General features: G+C 34.1%; 1 long non-coding RNA gene across 2 annotated transcripts in view; it reads left to right on the forward strand.

The window, feature by feature from the left end:
- LOC307182561 overlaps positions 1-19,108 on the forward strand; it is a 249,836-nt gene that overhangs the window by 49,938 nt on the left and 180,790 nt on the right. The window lies entirely within an intron of this gene.

Genomic DNA, 19,108 nt, shown 5'->3' on the forward strand with positions numbered 1-19,108 from the left:
AAACAGGAGTGGAATACTTATAAGAAATAACGCATATGTGACCCTGAGAAGTAGAGGAGAGCTACCCTGAGCCTCAGTGAATCTATGGGATGAGGCAAAGCTATTGCAGTCCAGGGCACACCAAGAAAGGATAGCTTAGTTAAAGCAATAAACTTTCAGTCCCTACTTCTAAAAGGCAGAATCCTAGGAGTAAAGGCATATCATAAATCACTTGCTGTCACAATGAGGAAAGCCCTATTTAAAAACATCTTGGCTTCCCTGGTGGCGCTGTGGTTAAGAATCCGCCTGCCAATGCAGGGGACACAGGTTCGAGCCCTGTGGAAGGGAAGAACCCACATGCCATGGAGCAACTAAGCCCGGGCGCCACAACTACTGAGCCTGTGCTCTAGAGCCTGCGAGCCACAACTACATGGCATGTAGCCCACATGCCTAGAGCCCACATGCCTAGAGCCCATGCTCCACAACAGAAGCCACTGCGATGAGAAGCCTGCAGACCGCAAGGAAGAGTAGCCCTGGCTCGCCACAACTAAAGAAAGCCCGCATGCAGCAGCAAAGACCCAATGCAGCCAAAAATAAATAAAAATAAAAAAAATAAATAAAAGCATCTTAATCTATATAATCAGATTAAGTTATCCTGCGTTGCTATTGTCTGATCTGTCTGTTAAAGGCAAATGGGATTCCTTTCTGGATAAAGATGATATCCTACAGGGCCTTGTTTATTTCCACAGTTTTTCAAATACAATATCTCTGACTTAATCAAAACTCATTAGATTAGCTAATTTAGGAAGTGACAATCAGTGTGAGTATACTAAGAAAAACAATAGGTAATACAGACTCACAGAGTATCTAGAAAGACAGATTTAAAAATAACTATGTTTAATATGTTTAATTAAAGATAAGGTTAAGAATATTTTCAGATAACTATAAAAAGAACAAAATGAAAATATTAGAACTGAAAAATACTATTATTGAAATAGAGAACTCAGTGAATGGATTTAATAGTAAATTAGGCATAGCTAAAGGGAAAATTAATAAACTTGAATGTAGATTAAGAGAAATTTTCCAGAATAAAACATGGAGAGAATAAAGGATAGAAAATAAATATAGAAAACAGATGAAAAGATACAAAGGATCCTGTGGGAAGATTCTAACATACATGTAATGAGAGTCTCAGGAGAAAAGGAGAAAGAAAATGAAGCAGAAGCAAGATAACAGCTGAGAACCTTTCGAAACTAATGAAGAACAACAAGTGATAGATTCAGAGAGCCCTAATCACCTTAAAGAGGATATCTTACAAGAAAACCACACCCAGAAAGAACAGAAAAACTGCCAAAGATAAAGGCTTGTATTTAAAGCAGCCAGAGGGGGAAAAAATGACAAATTATTTTCAAAGGAGCATGTAATATAATCAGCAATGTAATGGCTGATTTTGTAACTAAAACAATGGGACCTAAAAGACAGTAACATGGTATCTTTAATTCCTAAATGGAAATGACCGGAAACCTAAATTCTTTGTCCAGGAATAATATCCTTCAAAGATTATTGCTTCAAGGCAAAATAAGTATATGTTTAAACATTAAAATCTGAGAGACTTCGTAACTAATAAAACTATATTCATAAAAATGTTAAGAGGTATTACTTTCAGGGAGAAGGAAAATGATTCCTATGAAAAGACATTTGTAGATGCAGAAAACAATGACGTTCAATAGAAAGGGTAAATACATGTGAAAATCTAAAGGCATATTAACTGTACAAAGATGATAATGTCCAGTACTGCATAAAACATATGGAAAATTAAAAATAATGTAACAGCATACAAGTTGAGTGGGATAACTGAGTTAAAGTGTCATAAGGTTTTGTGTTTTTATACCAAAATAAACACCAATTAGGATAAATAGAAAGTAAAGACTAAGATGCACACTTGCTTAATTGTAAGTTGACTACTTCAAGTAAAAGTTGAAGATTACCAAATTATATTTTTAAAAAATTGTATGCTGCTTACCAAAGACACCTTTAAAACATAAAAATACAGAATGATTTAAAGTAAAGGTAATGAAAAAATATACTATGCAAGTACGAATGAAAAGAAAGCTGAAACAGTTATAATAATAACAGACATAGTAGAAACAGGCAAAAACCATTACCAGAAATGAAAAGAAATTCTTGAAGATAAAAGGATAATTTCATAAGGAAAATGTAACAAATTTAAATCTATGTGGAAATGTAAAGAAAAAATATGTTGATTATAATGGGATATCTAAGACTCCTCTCTCAGAAACATATAACACTATAACACAAAAGACAGTAGCAATAAAAATATTTGAACTAAATAATTAACAAAATTAATTTATTATATATGTGGAATAATTTACCCAACAATATATTATTACATATTTATTATTCAAATATACTTGAGACATTTTCACAGTGGACTATAGCTTGGGCCATGAAGTAAGTCCCAAAATTTCAATTTTATTTATTTTATTTATTTATTTTTAACATCTTTATTGGGGTGTAATTGCTTTACAATGGTGTGTTAGTTTCTGCTTTATAACAAAGTGAATCAGTTATACATATACATATGTTCCCATATCTCTTCCCTCTTGCGTCTCCCTCCCTCCCACCCTCCCTATTCCACCCCTTCAGGCGGTCACAAAGCACCAAGCTGATATCCCTGTGCCATGCGGCTGCTTCCCACTAGCTATCTACCTTACATTTGTTAGTGTATATATGTCTATGCCTCTCTCTCGCCCTGTCACAGCTCACCCTTCCCCCTCCCCATATCCTCAAGTCCGTTCTCCAGTAGGTCTGCGTCTTTATTCCTGTCTTACCCCTAGGTTCTTCATGACATTTTCTTTTTCTTAAATTCCACCAAAATTTCAATTTTAGAAAGTTTATTTTTCCAAATATGCTTGGGGCATTTCAAAAACAGGTCAATAATACAAGTCTTAACATTTCAAGGAATTGAAATTTGAGAGCAAGTATTCTCATCACTATCGGATTGTTTGAAATTAGTAACCAAATTTTAATGAGCCTATCCTTTGAGGCTTGGTAATTTACCTAGTGTGTTTCTACCTAGGCAACCCCATCATAAAGAATAAATGAAAAATAAAAAGTAGCATATATTTTGAAGAAAATTATTATTAAAATATCACATATAAAATTTGCATGCAAGTAAAAAGTTCATAGATAAAAAATTCATAACTTTAAATTCAGATATTAGGAAAGAAGATAACCTAGAAATCAGTAGTCTATAAATTTCTAGAAGTTAGAAGATGAACAGCATATTAAATCCCCATCCTAAACAAAAGAATGAAGCTGTTTGTAAAATCAAGAAATTTCTGAAAGACCTGATCAATCAAATAATTGAGACAAGGCATAAAAACCAATGTCAGTACTGGAAAGAGTGATATAACTTCTGACTTTTGATATTAAAAAGTTAATTGGTTAAAGTTGATTTAACGTTTGAAGAGAGATCAATGTAACTCACCACATTAACAAAAATAGAAAAAACATATCATCATTTCAATGGATGCAGGGTATTAAATTAAGTGAGATAAGTCAGACAGGGAGAGAAAATACTGTTTGATACTACTTTATATGTGGAATCTAAAAAAGCCAACTTGAAACAGAGAGTAAAGTGGTGGTTACCAGGGACTGGGGGTGGGGATATTAAGAAGATGTTAGTCAAAGTGTACAAACTTGCATGTAGAAGATGAAAAAAGAATGTTCAGCAAAGGCAAATCTATACAGATGGAAAATGGACTGATGCTTGACCAGGGTGGTGATGCCGGGGGCCTAATGGGGATTAATAGTAAATGGCAAGAAGGATCTTATTAGGGTGATGAAAATGTTCTAAAACTGACTTGTGATTTTTGCATGACTCAGGAAATTTATTAAAAACCATTGAACTGTAAAACAAAAAAGAAAGAAAAACTGTTCATTTTCAAATGAGTTTGAGAAAAATGGGTTAATAAAAGTAATGCAAGTTTCATTCATAAAGCTTTTTCCTCATTAGTATACTTACATTAATGTAAGCTATGAATCTCTAAAGAGGCATGAAGTGTACATTTTTTAATCATTTGTGTGTGTGTGTGTTAGGCTGGGGCAGGGTATATGGGAAAGTATCAAGGAACATATCTTGGGAGAGAGATTTATAGAGCAGTCTTTTAATGCCAATCATTCTCAAACAAATATTTTTGTCTTCATTAGCCAGGCACTGTTCTAAGATACAACACTGGAAGAAGAGTCAAATATTTTTGCCCTCATTGAGTTTACATTCTCATGTGGGAACTCAGACATATTCAAGATAAATAAGTAACATATGTATTATGTTAGATATTGGTAGGTGATAATGACAAAAATAAAATATAGAAGGGATACTGTAATTGTTGGGGTGAATTGAGATTTTTGATAAGATTGCCTGAAAAATGCTAACTGAGAAAGCATCTTTAGAACAAAGTTCTAAAGTAAGAGAGTGAACTCTAGATATCTGTGGAAGAACATTCCAGGTAGGGGGAACAGGACTTTCTCTGATATAGGAATATGACTGACACGTTTAGGAAATAAAGAGTCTAGTATGAAAATTAACAAGCGAGAAAACAGAAGTCTGTTCACGTGGGCCATTGTAAAGATGCTGGCTTTGACTCTGTGATGGAGAGTCATTGGAGGTTTTTGAAAGGGGAAGGGCTACATTCTAGTAAACTTGCTGTTGTGTTGAGAATATACTAAAGGAGGGCAAGTCTGGAAGTAGGGAGATAAATTTGGGGTGAGAGATAATGGTGAGTAGGACAAGAATGATAGCAATTAAGGTAGTAAGACATAAGATGTAGATTCTTGGATATATTTTGAAGGCCGTCCCTGCAGAATGTCTTGTCAGATAGGATTGAGACTCTAAACATTACACTAGTTCTTAAGAAAGGTATTGCTATCAACTCCTATTAGATCTCGATATTATTTTAAACCCTTCTGATTTGAAACACAAAGTAGCTGGCTCAAAATGGAAGGACATACTGCATTAGTTCTGCAATCATGTGTCAGGATAAAGAGAAATTGCTCTCTAGATTATCCCATCATTTACTGGAAAAATATTATTAGGTGCCAAGTGATGTATTCTATAAAAATTTCCTATGTGCATAGAAATTGCTTTTTCCCTGTTCAGATTCCATCTCCTTGACATGTATAATGACTTCTTCTGTAGGTACTAAAACTTTATACATACCTCTATTTTCAATAATATCATTGTATTGTAGCTATTTCTTGACATGTATTTCTCTTCCATCTGACTGTGAATATTATCTCACTCATTTTCATGATTTCTTGACCCTAATCCACTGACCTGCATTAGGTATTATTCAATAAATTTTCTCCTGACTGAACCAGTTCTTGAAACATTCAACCTTATGTAATTCAGTCCATATTCTATTTTAAAACGTAGACTAGAACTCAGAGAAGATCTAGTCTGATGATCTTCAATGCCGTAGTAGTATTGCCTCAAATTTTAGTTTGTATCAGGATACTTAGCAAAGCTTTCTAAAAGACAGACTTCGGGACCCCATCCACAGAATTTATGATTCATTTGATTCAGTGGGTATGGAGTTGGTATTAAGAATTTGCCCTTCTAGTTGTGGTGCATATATACAATGGAATATTATTCAGCCATAAGAAATGAGGAAATCCTACCATTTGTGACAACATGGATGGACTTTGAAGGCATTATGTGAAGTGAAATAAGTCAGACAGAGAAGGTCAAATACTGTATGATCTCATTTATATGTGGAGTCGAACAAAGCAAAATACAAGCAAACAAAAGTTATAGAAAAAGAAATCGGATGTGTGGTTACCAGAGGCAGGTGGTGGGGGAAGAGGGGATTGGAGGAAGGTGGTCAAAAGGTACAAACTTCAGTTATAAGATAAACAAGTACTAGGGATGTGATGTACAACATGATGCTATATGATATATAGGAAATTTGTTGAGAGTAAATCCTAAGAGTTCTTATCACAAGGAGAAAAATTTTTTTTCCTTTTATCTTTTCTCCTTTTTTAATTGTATCTACATGAGAAGATGGATGTTAGCTGAACTTATTGTGGTAATCATCTCACAATATATATAAATCAAATCATCATGCTGTATGCCTTAAACTTATACAATGATGTAAGTCCATTATTTCTCAATAAAACTGGAAAAATTGCACTTCTGTTTCCACGTGACGCTGATATGGCTGTCCCAGAAACCATGTTGAGGACCCCTGCCCTAAGGGTTTCTATAGGACTGTTTATGGAAAAAGAATTGGAGTAGAGAGTGAGCGGGACTATGCCGAATAAAGTGTCATTATCTTCAAGTTCCTGATTTATAGGCACCACTAATACATTTCTGTGTTAAATGATTTTGATCATGAGAGAAAAGAGAATCATACAGGTTATGTTAAGCAAAAAGGAGAATTTGTTATAACAGTTTATTACTTGTATAAATCAGAACTGGAAAGAGATCAAGATCTCAGGGTAGCTCCAGGAACTGCTCTTTCCTTCCCTATTTTGCTGTCTCTTTACCTGCCTGCACTTTTTCACAAACTATTCTGTCTTTTACTTCATTCTTCATTCTCCATCTAACAAGTGGAATTGTCCACTTACTTTTGTATTCTTCAGTACAAATCAAGAGAGAGATTGTCTAATTAGCTCAGCTCATCGTCATCAATTGATTTAAAAGAACCTATCCATAGGCAACATCAGGGGTGAGCAGGTTGAGCCCTGCTGATCTATTTAGGGGTTACCCATGGATAAAGTTCAACCTAGCACCCTTTCCCTGAGCGGAGGTCCACAGGCAGGACCACATCTGCTAAAGGAGGATGTTGGACATTTTGGACCCTGTGGCAGACATATCCAGCAGAATATTCCTAAAACTCAGATTTTTGGGAGAAAGAAAATCAAGCAGGAAAATTCTTGTTTAACTAGTGAGAGACATGGATATGAAAAGAGATGTCACAGTTCTTAGAAAAAGGTTAAGAAAATAAAAGGTATTCAGCTTTATGGTATTTCCTTTTCTTGACAATCAAGTTTTTCTGGCTCTACTTACAGCATAAATGATGTTGGAGTGCAGAGACAGAACATAGATCTGCCTTTATTTCCTTTTACTTTTGAATTCACTTGAAAGTCACACGAGGAATCACTAGTAATGCAAAGAAGAAAGAAACTTATGTGGAGCCAAATGCTGTTGGAGGATGTATTTGTCCAGTGGGAGCCCAGAGTGTGGACCCCTAGCAAATTTGGCTCTAGAATGTTAGTATGTTTTTTCTTTTCAAGTGTAAATCATTCCTATGATTCCTGCTGAGAAAAACTGACTGTGATTAGTTGATCTCTTTCTTGCAAAATAAGATTTAGGCACAGAAAATAAGTTTATGCTGTCTTGGTAGGTGGCCTATTACAGATTCCATTGCATGTTAGGATGCTGGGAGAGACAACTGATTATACTCATTATGGATTTTTTTTTTTCCTATGGGAACCAGCTGCAAGAGGACAGGTCACAGTCTGCTAAGGGATCTCTAGCGCATTTTTCTGTGTTTGGTTCTTTTCCTTAGGGAAGGTTTGTGATCACATTAGAACTTGGTATTGTCTACTGGAATAGAACAGGACTTTGATTTTCTTTCACCTGTCTGAATAGCTTTGATTTAACGTTGAGAATAAAAGACAAATTGAAGGAATCTTCCTCCTTCCCTCTCTCGGAATATATTACCTCTGCTCAAATAGCTTACTTTGGGAAGTTTTAGGGCATCCAATAAATTCATTTACATACTCTCAAGAAATGATTAGCATCCTGGTGGAGTAAGAGAGCACAGGACTGACTTACCTCACTGTTTCTTTCCTTGTGGCTATCTGACCAATAAGAGTGCATATATGTTGAACAGGGTACATTGGTCTCTTGCAGTTACGTGCAAAAAAAACTTGCTGAGTTAATGAACTGTGGCTGAGCAGCAAAGAAGATGAGGGTAGCATAATGAAAGCAGCTAAGGATCTTTGTTCCTCTCTTTAAGTCACCTCTTTACCCGGAGACCACTCAGACTCATCTAGGCCAAGACCCAGAGAGCGCATACTGCTTCTGTTTAATTAGTATAGGTCAAGCTCATAGTATTTTCTTTTGAACCTGTGGCTCCTCAGGAAAAGATGAGCTGACCACAGCGTAGCCCTCTGGATATGAAATAGAGCATAATTATTTCAGATATTCCAAACATGTGCAACTTCTGCTTTGATTTTACACTTACTTTGTCCTTTTTTTCCACTTAATTTTCTAGTACACTGCACAGCTATGCTAATTCGGCATGGATGCTAACTATAAGGTCAGAGCATCTCACTTTGGTCTTTGCTTGATTGCTTATCACCTTTCCTGAATGCCATTTCTATTTACTCTATGCATCTGAGCTCATGTCGGCACTGCGTCCCCTTGGCAGGCTGCTGTTCTTGTTTTTCTCTCCTTCCAAGCAGCTGTTCAATAATTTCACATGACATAATGTAAATGGATTTCCTATTCACGAGGGAAGAAAGTGAGTCCCCATAATCTTGGACCATCTTCCATCACAGATTTCTTTTATCCAATGATCAGAACAGGTTCTTTGGTTTTTATATTTATAATCTCTGTTGTATAAAAGCATTGCGAGGAGAATTATCCAAATATTTATATTTCCTTTTTTTCATCACGTGGCACCTTCACAATACACTTTGCAAGTCATTTCAATATTTATTATAAATCGATGGACCCGTTCCCTGGTTTCTCATTCACTGACACCTGCAAATAATCAGTGAAGATAATTAGGCACAAGAATAGACACAGTGCTACATAAATTAGTTTGGAAGCATTCTTGTATGGGGTAGATTTGTAAAAATTATGTTTCTATGTGTAACGTTTATGTGAGGAAAAAACCCTCCAGGCTCTTAATGTAACTCTTGATTTGTGCCGTTGATTTTAAAAAATAGAGTAAAAGTCAAATATTAAGGTGCTTTGGCTTCAGTTTTTGGCACACAAAGAAATCTCCCTGGTCCCCAAATGGAGAACAACATTAACCAGCATGCTGTGATTTTGTACAATTTCTAACACTACTTTGATTTGAGGTTTTAAATACCATATGGCAAATTCATAAACACTCTGAGTGAACATTTTTTTCTGAGAAGTAATATGAGATTACCACTTACCTGAGACTTAGGGAAATCAAAAAAGACGTGCATTTTCTGGATGTGTGGCTTCTGTTAGGGATTTTTGGAAACTCTGCCAGAAGCTATTTAAGAATTCTTGTGTTGATGCCTGGCAAACAAGAACCATACAGAATGTAGGCAATATATGTTTCCTAAAGAAGTAATACATAATTATAAGGGTGGATTTTATTATTTATTTATCCTTTTCTATTAAGTTAAAAATATATAAACCCATTGAAATAATAATCTGTTGATTGCACTATCTTCAGAATAATATTTCTGGAAGACAAATATGATCTTCTGATATCGCTAATTAAAACCCAATTCCCTACAGGGAAAATTCTAATCTTGTTGTTTTGCCATCCAATTCTTAAAATGTCCTGACCCCAAACCATTTTTTGAGTTATGTTTTCTGTATTTTGACTTTTTCCTTGTCATATGCCGTATATTACAAATTATTACCTAGTCCCTAAGGTGACCATTTTTATTGTGGTATCTTTTCTCTTTCCTCAATATGGATCCCATATTTATAATTAAAACCCAGTTAAAAAAGAAAACAACTACTGACACACCTATCTCTAATCCACCTCCTCAATGAGTTGTACAATTAAAGAGAGTTAATATATCTTTAAATGCGTCTACCAGTGCTTTCAAAAGATTCAGACACATAGTAGACTCTCAATACATGACTGATTTAAAAACCAATACATGGATGAATTAATGGTATCTATCCTACACTTCATGTGTAAACATTTTATTTCCAAAGTATAGTTTGTAAAACACTAAATCTCTTCCAAATACAATAACTTCTGAGGTCAGGTTTTAAGTAATCCCCCAGGAACATCGAACATTATGAGATTGCCTTTGCACTAGCATTATCTTTTATGACCTAAAACAAACCCTTAGATTTTTAACCCAGGGCTAAATTTGCCTTTATTTAATGTACATGACATAAAAAATGGATATAGTTTTCATAGTCCAAAGTATATATAAAGCCAGAAAACTTGAAAGACAGAGAAGGGGACAAATAAAGAGGGATTACAAAAATGACAGCTGAGAATGCTAAAACAAAGTATGCTTTATTATACATTTTAAAGCAGTAATTAAAGTTCACAGTGGATGTTCTGAGTCATCAAGAAAAACCTTGTGCGTATCCTCCATTTAAGGAGGAAGAAAACTAATACATTATAAAACTATCATAATAATGGTGAAGGCAAGCAAAGTCTGCCTGCCTGAATTTTAAATTGTAAATGCATTTGCAGATGACTTGTGTGAAATACTTCATCCTTCTAAGTTGTCAGAGATGTTGGGAGTTGCAGAAATTACTAATCATGTGTTGCTGGAATGTCCTGAAGCACAGATGCTTCTGAACTTTTATTGGACTCAGGAAGTCACAGGAACTCTGAACTTTTAATGGATCTGGGAAGTAGAATCAAGGCAGAAAATTTTCAGCTCAAGTATGGTTTTAACTAATAAAGGCTCAATATGGAAAAATCTGAGTTCTGGCCATGATATGACAGGAAACAAAGTGAATGCAGACGGCTCCATCAGTAGGCCTATAGCACAAAGCCCTGTAACAGTGAGGCAATGGAAATATCTGTATGAATAACTAATGAATAACTAAATAACTTGAAATGTGCATTTTTGGTGATTTCTCACTGACTCAGAAGCACCCTGAGGGCAGGATTTATGTATGATTTGTTCAGCATGATATATAACTGATGCCAAGCACAGGACCTTGCACATAGTAGGCTCTAAATAGTATCTGTTGAGTGAATGAATGGATGTTACACATTGTTACATATGTAACACAATGTGGTTACACATTGTTTTTACCATAACCTTATCACTGATATTGTGAACCCAAAACATATTGTTCAGAGATAGGTATTTTTATTCCTTTTAGACTAATGAGGGACAAGTACACAAATAGAAGAGATAATACAGTTTTTGAACTTAATTGGAGCTAACATTTGTTTATTTCTATAAGTGATCTTTTCTTTTTTCTTAATAAGGTATCTTAAAAAAAACCAGCCATTTACATCTTTTTTCAGATTTGTAAAGTAAAACAAATAGAAAAAGGCTACTAGAGATGTTTACAGGGTTATAGAAGCCAAAATGGCAAAAACTGGAGGCAGTAATTTACTCAATTACTGGAGGAGTAATTTACTCTCGGGTTACTAAGAGAACTATTACAGAGCTTTTGCTACATTAGCACTGTGTTTCCCTGATAAAGAACACTTTTACAGAAGCTGACATTTTAAAGCATTCAGTTAGGCAAATCCAATTACTTCATTCAAAAGAGAAGTTCACTATACACTTAAAAAATTAGTCATCTGTGCTTCTCAGAAAAAATTTGGAAAGTGAGAAAAAATGTGAAATATCATCATAAGCCTGCTATGTAAACAATATTGTTATCATATCGTGGTATATTTCCTTTCCTATCTTTATCTTTTTCTATCCATAGGTAATCATATGTTTCCTGATTTTTCTATTTGTAGTATATTGAAAGATTTTTTTCTGCTAGTATATAATCTATTAATTAAAGAGTTGCCTAATAATGATTCTACTTCTGGGCAAAATGGAATAATAGAAACTAGATATACCATCTCACCCAAAACAATAATTAAAAAATGAACAATGATTTTCGAGACACTGGACATGGGCAATGAATGACAGATATTGCTGAGAGAAGGGAAACAAATGAGATAATCTCTAACATTTCTTCACCTTATTGCCTTGAGAGAATTTCCAGGCTGTGGCACAAGGAGGGGAATACACATAGAGCCTGGCTGACTCACTGAGTTGAGGAGATGAACCACAACGACTGGGAAGACAAAATGCAGCTAGAGTTCTCAGGGAAAGGTATCGGATAGGAGGGGGCTGCAGAGACAGAGCTGCAGAGTGTCCTCCTCAAATATTTAACTGAGTACTCATCACCAAATGTGTGAGAAACTACTGAGTTTGGAGAAAGAACCACCTAAAAGAATTAAAGGAGACAAATCAGTCAATAAATCAAAATTGACCTGGAACTGAAACAAATGTTAGAATTAGCAAACAGAGATATTAACACATTTATTATGACTATATTCCCTATGTTCTAAACGTTAAGTAGAATATGCATACACACACACACATACATACATACATAAATATTAGATGAGCCTCTAAAGATAAAAATTTCAGACTCTGAGATGAGAAATACACTAGATGGATAACAGATTAGACAGGACAGCAGGAAATACTAGTGAATTTAAAGATAAAATGTAGAAACTAACCAAAATGAAACACTAAAGGAAAAAGATTTTTTAAAAAAGATTGGTGTGCTGAGGAACAACTCTAAGCAACCTAATATACATGAAATTGGAGTCCTTAATAAAAAAAAAAAAGAGAAAGTGATACAAAAATATGTAGAGAAAAAATGGCTGAAAAACTTACAAATTTGTTTAAAATACACTCCCAGTTATAAGAAGGCTAATAAACTCCCATCACAAAAAAACGAAGAACAGTAGATCAAGTTACATTATTATAATCAATATCCTATAATGAGTACTAACAAAAATTCTTAACAGGAGACAGAGAAAAAACAATGGACGTTGCATACAAAGGAACAACAGGAACATCTACCTGTCAGCAGATATCTCATTTTAAAAAATAGAACAGTGAAGCAGTGTCTTTAAAGTACTAAAAGAAAAACTAACATCTTGGAGTTCCTTACTCAGCAAAATTGAAGACTAAATAAAGATGTTTTTAGGCATACAAAATATGAGAAAATTTATTATTCAAAGACTACACTATAAAATATATTAAGGAAGTTCATCAGGAAAAGAAAAACTAATTCTAGATGGAAATATGAACCTTTGCAAAGGATAAAGAGTCTCAGAAATGGTAACTACATGAGTAAATATACAAGATATATTTCTTATTTTTTGAAGGTCTTCAAAAGATAATGGACTATTTAGAGTGACACCAAAAGCACACTCAAAAAAAGAAAAAAAAAAGGTAAATTGGGATATATGCATGATAGGGTTGATGTCCCTATTAGAAGAGAAAGAGATACCAGAGATCACTCTCTCCCCGTAAGCACAGAGGAAAGGCCATGTGGGGACATAGTGAGAAAGTGGATGTCTACGAGCTGGGAAGAGAGCCCTCACTATATACTTAATTTACTAGCACCTTGATTGTGGACTTATAGCCTCCAGAACTGTGAGGAAATAAATATCTATTGTTTAACCGACCCAATCTCTAGTATTTTGCCATGGCAGCCTGAGCAGACTAACGTGCCCCCTAAAATCAGAAACAATACCAGAAGGTCTGCTCTTGTCACTGCTTGTCAAAATTGTATTGGAAATTCTAGTCAGCAAAATTAGGCAATAAAAGAAGTAAAAGGAATCTGGATTGGAAAGGAAGAAGCAAAACTTCTTCTATTCACAGACAACATGATCTTATGGATTGAAAATCCTAAAGCATGCCAAAAAACCTATTAGAGCTAATAAACAAGTTCAGTTGGATTGAAGAATACAAGATGAATATAGAAGAATCAATGGAGTTTCCATACATTTGCAATGAACAAACCAAAATGAAATTGAGAACCATTACAATTAGCATAACACTTCTAACAGCATCAAAAAGAATAAAATAAATAACAATTAATTTAACCAGGCAAGCGCAAGACTTGAACACTGCAAAATATTGTTGCATGAAATTAAAGAAGATCTAAATGCATGGAAAGACAGGCTGTTTTTGTGGGTGGGAAAACAATATTGTTAAGATGACAATCTCTATCAAAATTCCAATTGTGCTTTTTTTGAGAACTGAACCAAATGAGTCTAAAACTCATTTAAAAAATTATGAGGGAGCATGAATAGTTAAAACAATCTTGAAAAAGAAGAACAAAGTTGGAATAGTCAAACTTCCCAAATTTATTTATTTATTTATAAATTTATATTTTATATTGGAGCATAGTTGATTAACAATGTTGTGTTAGTTTCAGGTGTACAGCAAAGTGATTCAGTTATACATATATATGTATCTATTCTTTTTCAAATTCTTTTCCCATTTAGGTCATTACGGAGTATTGAGCAAGAGTTCCCTGTGCCATACAGTAGATCCTTGTTGGTTTTCTATTTTAAGTATAGTAGTGGGTACATGTCAATCCCAAACTCCCAATCTATCCTTCCCCCTCCCCCCCGCCCCTGGTAACCATAAATTCATTCTCTAAGTCTGTGAGTCTGTTTCTGTTTTGTAAATAAGTTCATTTGTATCATTTTTTTAAGGTTCTGCATATAAGCTATAGCATATGATATTTGTCTTTCTCTGTCTGACTCATTTCACTTAGTATGATAATCTCCAGGTCCATCCATGTTGCTGCAAATGGCATTATTTCATTCTTTTTGATGGGTAAGTAATATTCCATTGTAAATATGTACCACATCGTTTTTATCCGTTACTCCATCAGTGGACATTTAGGTTGTTTCCATGTCTTGGCTATTGTAAACAGTGCTTCAATGAACATTGGGGTGCATGTATCCTTTTGAACCATGTTTTCCTCTGGATATATGTCCAGGAGTGGGATTGCTGGGTCATATGGTAGCTCTATTTTTAGTTGTTTTAAGAAACCTCCATTCTGTTCTCCATAGTGGCTGTACCAATTTACATTCCCACCAACAATGTAGGAAGGTACCCTTTTCTCCACACCCTCTCCAGCATTTATTGTTGTAGATTTTTTGATGATGGCTGTTCTGACTGGTGTGAGGTGATATCTCATTGTAGTTTTGATTTGCATTTCTCTAATAATTAGCAATGTTGAGCATCTTTTCATGTGCCTCTTGGCCATCTGTATGTCTTCTTTGGAGAAATGTCTAATTAGGCCTTTTGGCCACTTTTTGGTTGAATTGTTTGTTTTTTTGATATTGAGCCACATGAGCTATTTATAAATTTTGGAGACTAATCCCTTGTCAGTTGCATCATTTGCACATATTTTCTCCCATTCTGTAGGTTGTCTTTTTGTCTTGTTTATGGTTTCCTTTGCTGTTCAAAAGCTTTTGAGTTTCATTAGGTCCCATTTGTTTATTTTTGGTTTTATTTCCAGTACTCTAGGAGGTGGCTCAAAAATGATATTGCTGCGATTTATGTCAAAGAGTGTTCTGCCTATATTTTCCTCTAAGAGTTTTATGGTATATCGGTCTTACATTTAGGTCTTTAATCCATTTTGAGTTTCTTTTTGTGTATGGTGTTAAAGAACATTCTAATTTCATTTTTTTACATGGAATAGTCAAACTTCCCAATTTTAAACAGATCACAGAAATACAGTAATCAACACATTGTGGTACTGGTATGGATAGACATAGAGATTAACGGAATAGAATTAGAGGACAGAGTAAATCCATATATATGATTTATATTTCTATATCAATATCTAATTATATACAGATATCCATATAGATATAGATATCTCCTGCATTTTCAGTTTAGAAACCACAAGAAGAAGATGATACATAAAAAGTAATTAACTCATGTCTGAAAGCACTGTGAAAGTGGAAGGGCTGACAGTCAAAACTAAGGAAGTAGAGAAGCTTAGAGATTTAGTACCATTCTTGTAAATTCCAGAGTACTTAACTACATAGCATTTCTAAAGGACCTGTTCTGTTTTATGACTAGAATATTTTGTGGTAACAGAATGTACCAACCCAACATCTGTCCTTAGAAAGTGGCATGCCTGCTGGCTGGTGGGAAAATGGCAGCTCATTAAAAAAAAAAAAAAAAAAGTGAAGTAAAAGAAAACAGTTTATGGTGAAAATGCTCCTATTGAATTAGGAGATTTCATGAAGATATTCGTCTGGTGATGGAAGATAGGACCTGAGATGTTCTCCCTAATGTGCCAAACTTTTGTCTGCTTTGTCAGTGCCTATGGATTGCCTGTATTTTTGAAATTATTAGTAAAGTTTGATACTGGGCCAGAACTCTGATTCATGTGAGTCTGATATGCCAATTCAATTCTGTGTTAGGTCAGGAGAAACAACAACAAAAATGTATAATCTGATTTTTCTTTTTAATCTTTATTGGAGTATAGTTGCTTTACCATGTTGTGTTAGTTTCTGCTGTACAGCAAAGTGAATCAGTTATATGTATACATATATCCCCTCTTTTTCAGATTTCCTTCCCATTTAGGTCACCACAGAGCATTGAGTAGAGTTCCTTGTGCTATACAGTAGGTTCTCATTAGTTATCTGTTTTATACATAGTAGTGTATATATCAATCCCAATCTCCCTATTCATCCCTCCCCCTCCCCCCTTAGTATCCATAAGTTTGTTCTTTACATCTGCTTTGCAAATAAGTTCATCTGTACCATTTTTCTAGTTCCACATATAAATGATATATTATGCTGTTTTTCTCTTTCTGACTTACCTCACTCTGTATGAAAGTCTCTAGGTCTATCCATGTCTGCAAATGAAGCAACTGACAAGGGGTTAATCTCCAAAATATACAAACAGCTCATGGAGCTCAATATCAAAAAAACAAACAACTCAACGAAAAATGGACGGAAGACCTAAATAGACATTTCTCCAAAGAATACATACAGATGACCAATAAAACATGAAAAGATGCTCAACATCACTAGCTATTAGAGAAATGCAAATCAAAACTATAATGAGGTATCACCTCACACCAGTCAGAATGGCCATCATCAGAAAATCTACAAACAGTAAATGCTGGAGAGGGTGTGGAGAAAAGGGAACCCTCCTACAGTGTTGGTGGGAATGTAAATTGGTACAGCTACTATGGAGAACAGTATGGAGCTTCCTTAAAAAACTAAAAATAGAGCTACCATATGACCCAGCAATCCCACTACTGGGCATAAACCTGGAGAAAACCATAATTCAGAAAAATACATGTACCCCATTGTTCATCGCAGCACTACTTACAATAGCCAGGACATGGAAGCAACCTAAATGTCCATCAACAGAGGAATGGTTAAGAAGATGTGGTACATATATACAATGGAATATTACTCAACCATGAAAAGGAACAAAATAATGTATAATTTGACTTTTAATTCTATATATTGTGAGTTTATTTTCAAGTTAATTTTCTGTAGTAGAGTCACAATAGATCATTTGAACTTCAGAAACATTTTTTATAGCTTTTTCTAACTTTCTTCCTCTTATTTATTTATTTATTCTTTCTTTCAAAAAAATAACAGCAAGTGACACTAGTTTCTCCTTCAAGGATCTCATAATCAGTGTAAAAAATAGATTAATAAATAAAGTTATATTTTGATAAGTTCCTGATTATGATGTATGTATTATACAAATTGTTATTTACATTTATTTATCAACTTTTTAGAGGAGTAGTTATCAAAAAGAATTACCTAGCCAGTTCTATTTCCAATAGGCAATCTTAATTCTTGGAGAAATTAACAACTATTTCAGAAAAGTGAAAACCAAGATTGCTTTTGCAAAATATTTGTGGATTCCATGATTATAACTGCTCTAATCTGTGAAATATGCTCTTTAAAAAGCTGAAGACTATCAATGTGCATGAAGGGAAAATAGCACGCATTTTTTTATCTCTTCAACAAATATTTATTAGGAAGCTACTATGTTCAGTGATTCACTAAATAAATGCAGTGGTTCATCAAAGGAGAAATGATAAATATACGCTCAAAGTATTGATATAACTATTATCCTGAGAAGTAAATTTAGATGTTGAAGCAGACTTTGAGTAGTTCTTAAACTAAGGTTTAACTGTTAAAAATAGTATTTGTTTGCTATTTTACTTTAAGTGTATGGTATGCTATTCAGTTGTGTACAGCCGAATCATGAAACTAAAGATATTAATAGGACCTGATTGATATTTGTGGTATTCTTAAATTGCTCTCATTATTATAAAATATTAATATCCCTGAGGTTGAATTTATAACTTGGAAAATATTTTGTGAGATTATAATTGAGATTTTTCTAATACCATCTTAGTATGGTATCATAACCTTACCAAGTCATGGATTAATCATGAATTTTTATATTTCTCTATTAATTTATCAATATTTTAATTGATTTTTACATACACCATTTTCCTTAGTGTCTTTGTATTTTTGTTGAGGCTGTCTCTTCCATCTTCATAGTTTCTCAGTGAATCTGGAGATCATCTATTCTTTAAGGTTGAGGGCATAGATTTCACATGGTTCATGAATACTGATTTAAAGATTCCAACCCATATTGATCAATTCATATTTTGATCTCTCATTTTTAAAGTGAAAATCATGGCCCCAAATTAATAATTCTCTTATAATTTTATATTAAAGAGTTATTGATTCAACAGATTGTAAATTTTGAGTTATATACAGAGCAGTTAAAAAATCAATGTATTAATTAAGTTGTTTTCATACCAATTTATACTTCATTTTTAATTGCTATTAATGATGATCTGGGTTTTTTAATATTCCAAGAAGGAGCACAATTAGTATTTTTTTAATTTTTTTTTTTTGGTTTAACTACATACAATAAAAATTTTTCGTATGCAAAAAATTTGAGAAGCAAAGGGGTGGACAGTATTGGTTGTAATGGACCATTATTTGTTACAAAAGCTTTTATAGATAATAAAAATCCATATCTTCAGAGTTGAAAGAAGTAATGACAGGAATGAATAAAGAAAAATGTATAAAAGCGTTTAACAGAAATGTGAAGTGAAGTAGAATAACATTCAATATCCCTTGTAATCAAAGATTTGTGTATCTGTGTGTTTAAAATCCTTGCAAATGGCTAGAATCCATTACTGCTAAGGGGTGAAGAAACTGCATGAGTTAAATCAACTCCAACTTTGTGTCTAAAGCCACAGAGTTCTTGGCAATCATTCCTCCAAGAATTCTGCTTCCTGAAAGTGGAAGCAGCATGGGATTGGAACTGTTTTGCACAGATTGGTCATAGC

The sequence above is a fragment of the Stenella coeruleoalba genome, assembly GCF_951394435.1.
Source record: "Stenella coeruleoalba genome assembly, chromosome: 2".
NCBI classification, from domain to species: domain Eukaryota; kingdom Metazoa; phylum Chordata; class Mammalia; order Artiodactyla; family Delphinidae; genus Stenella; species Stenella coeruleoalba.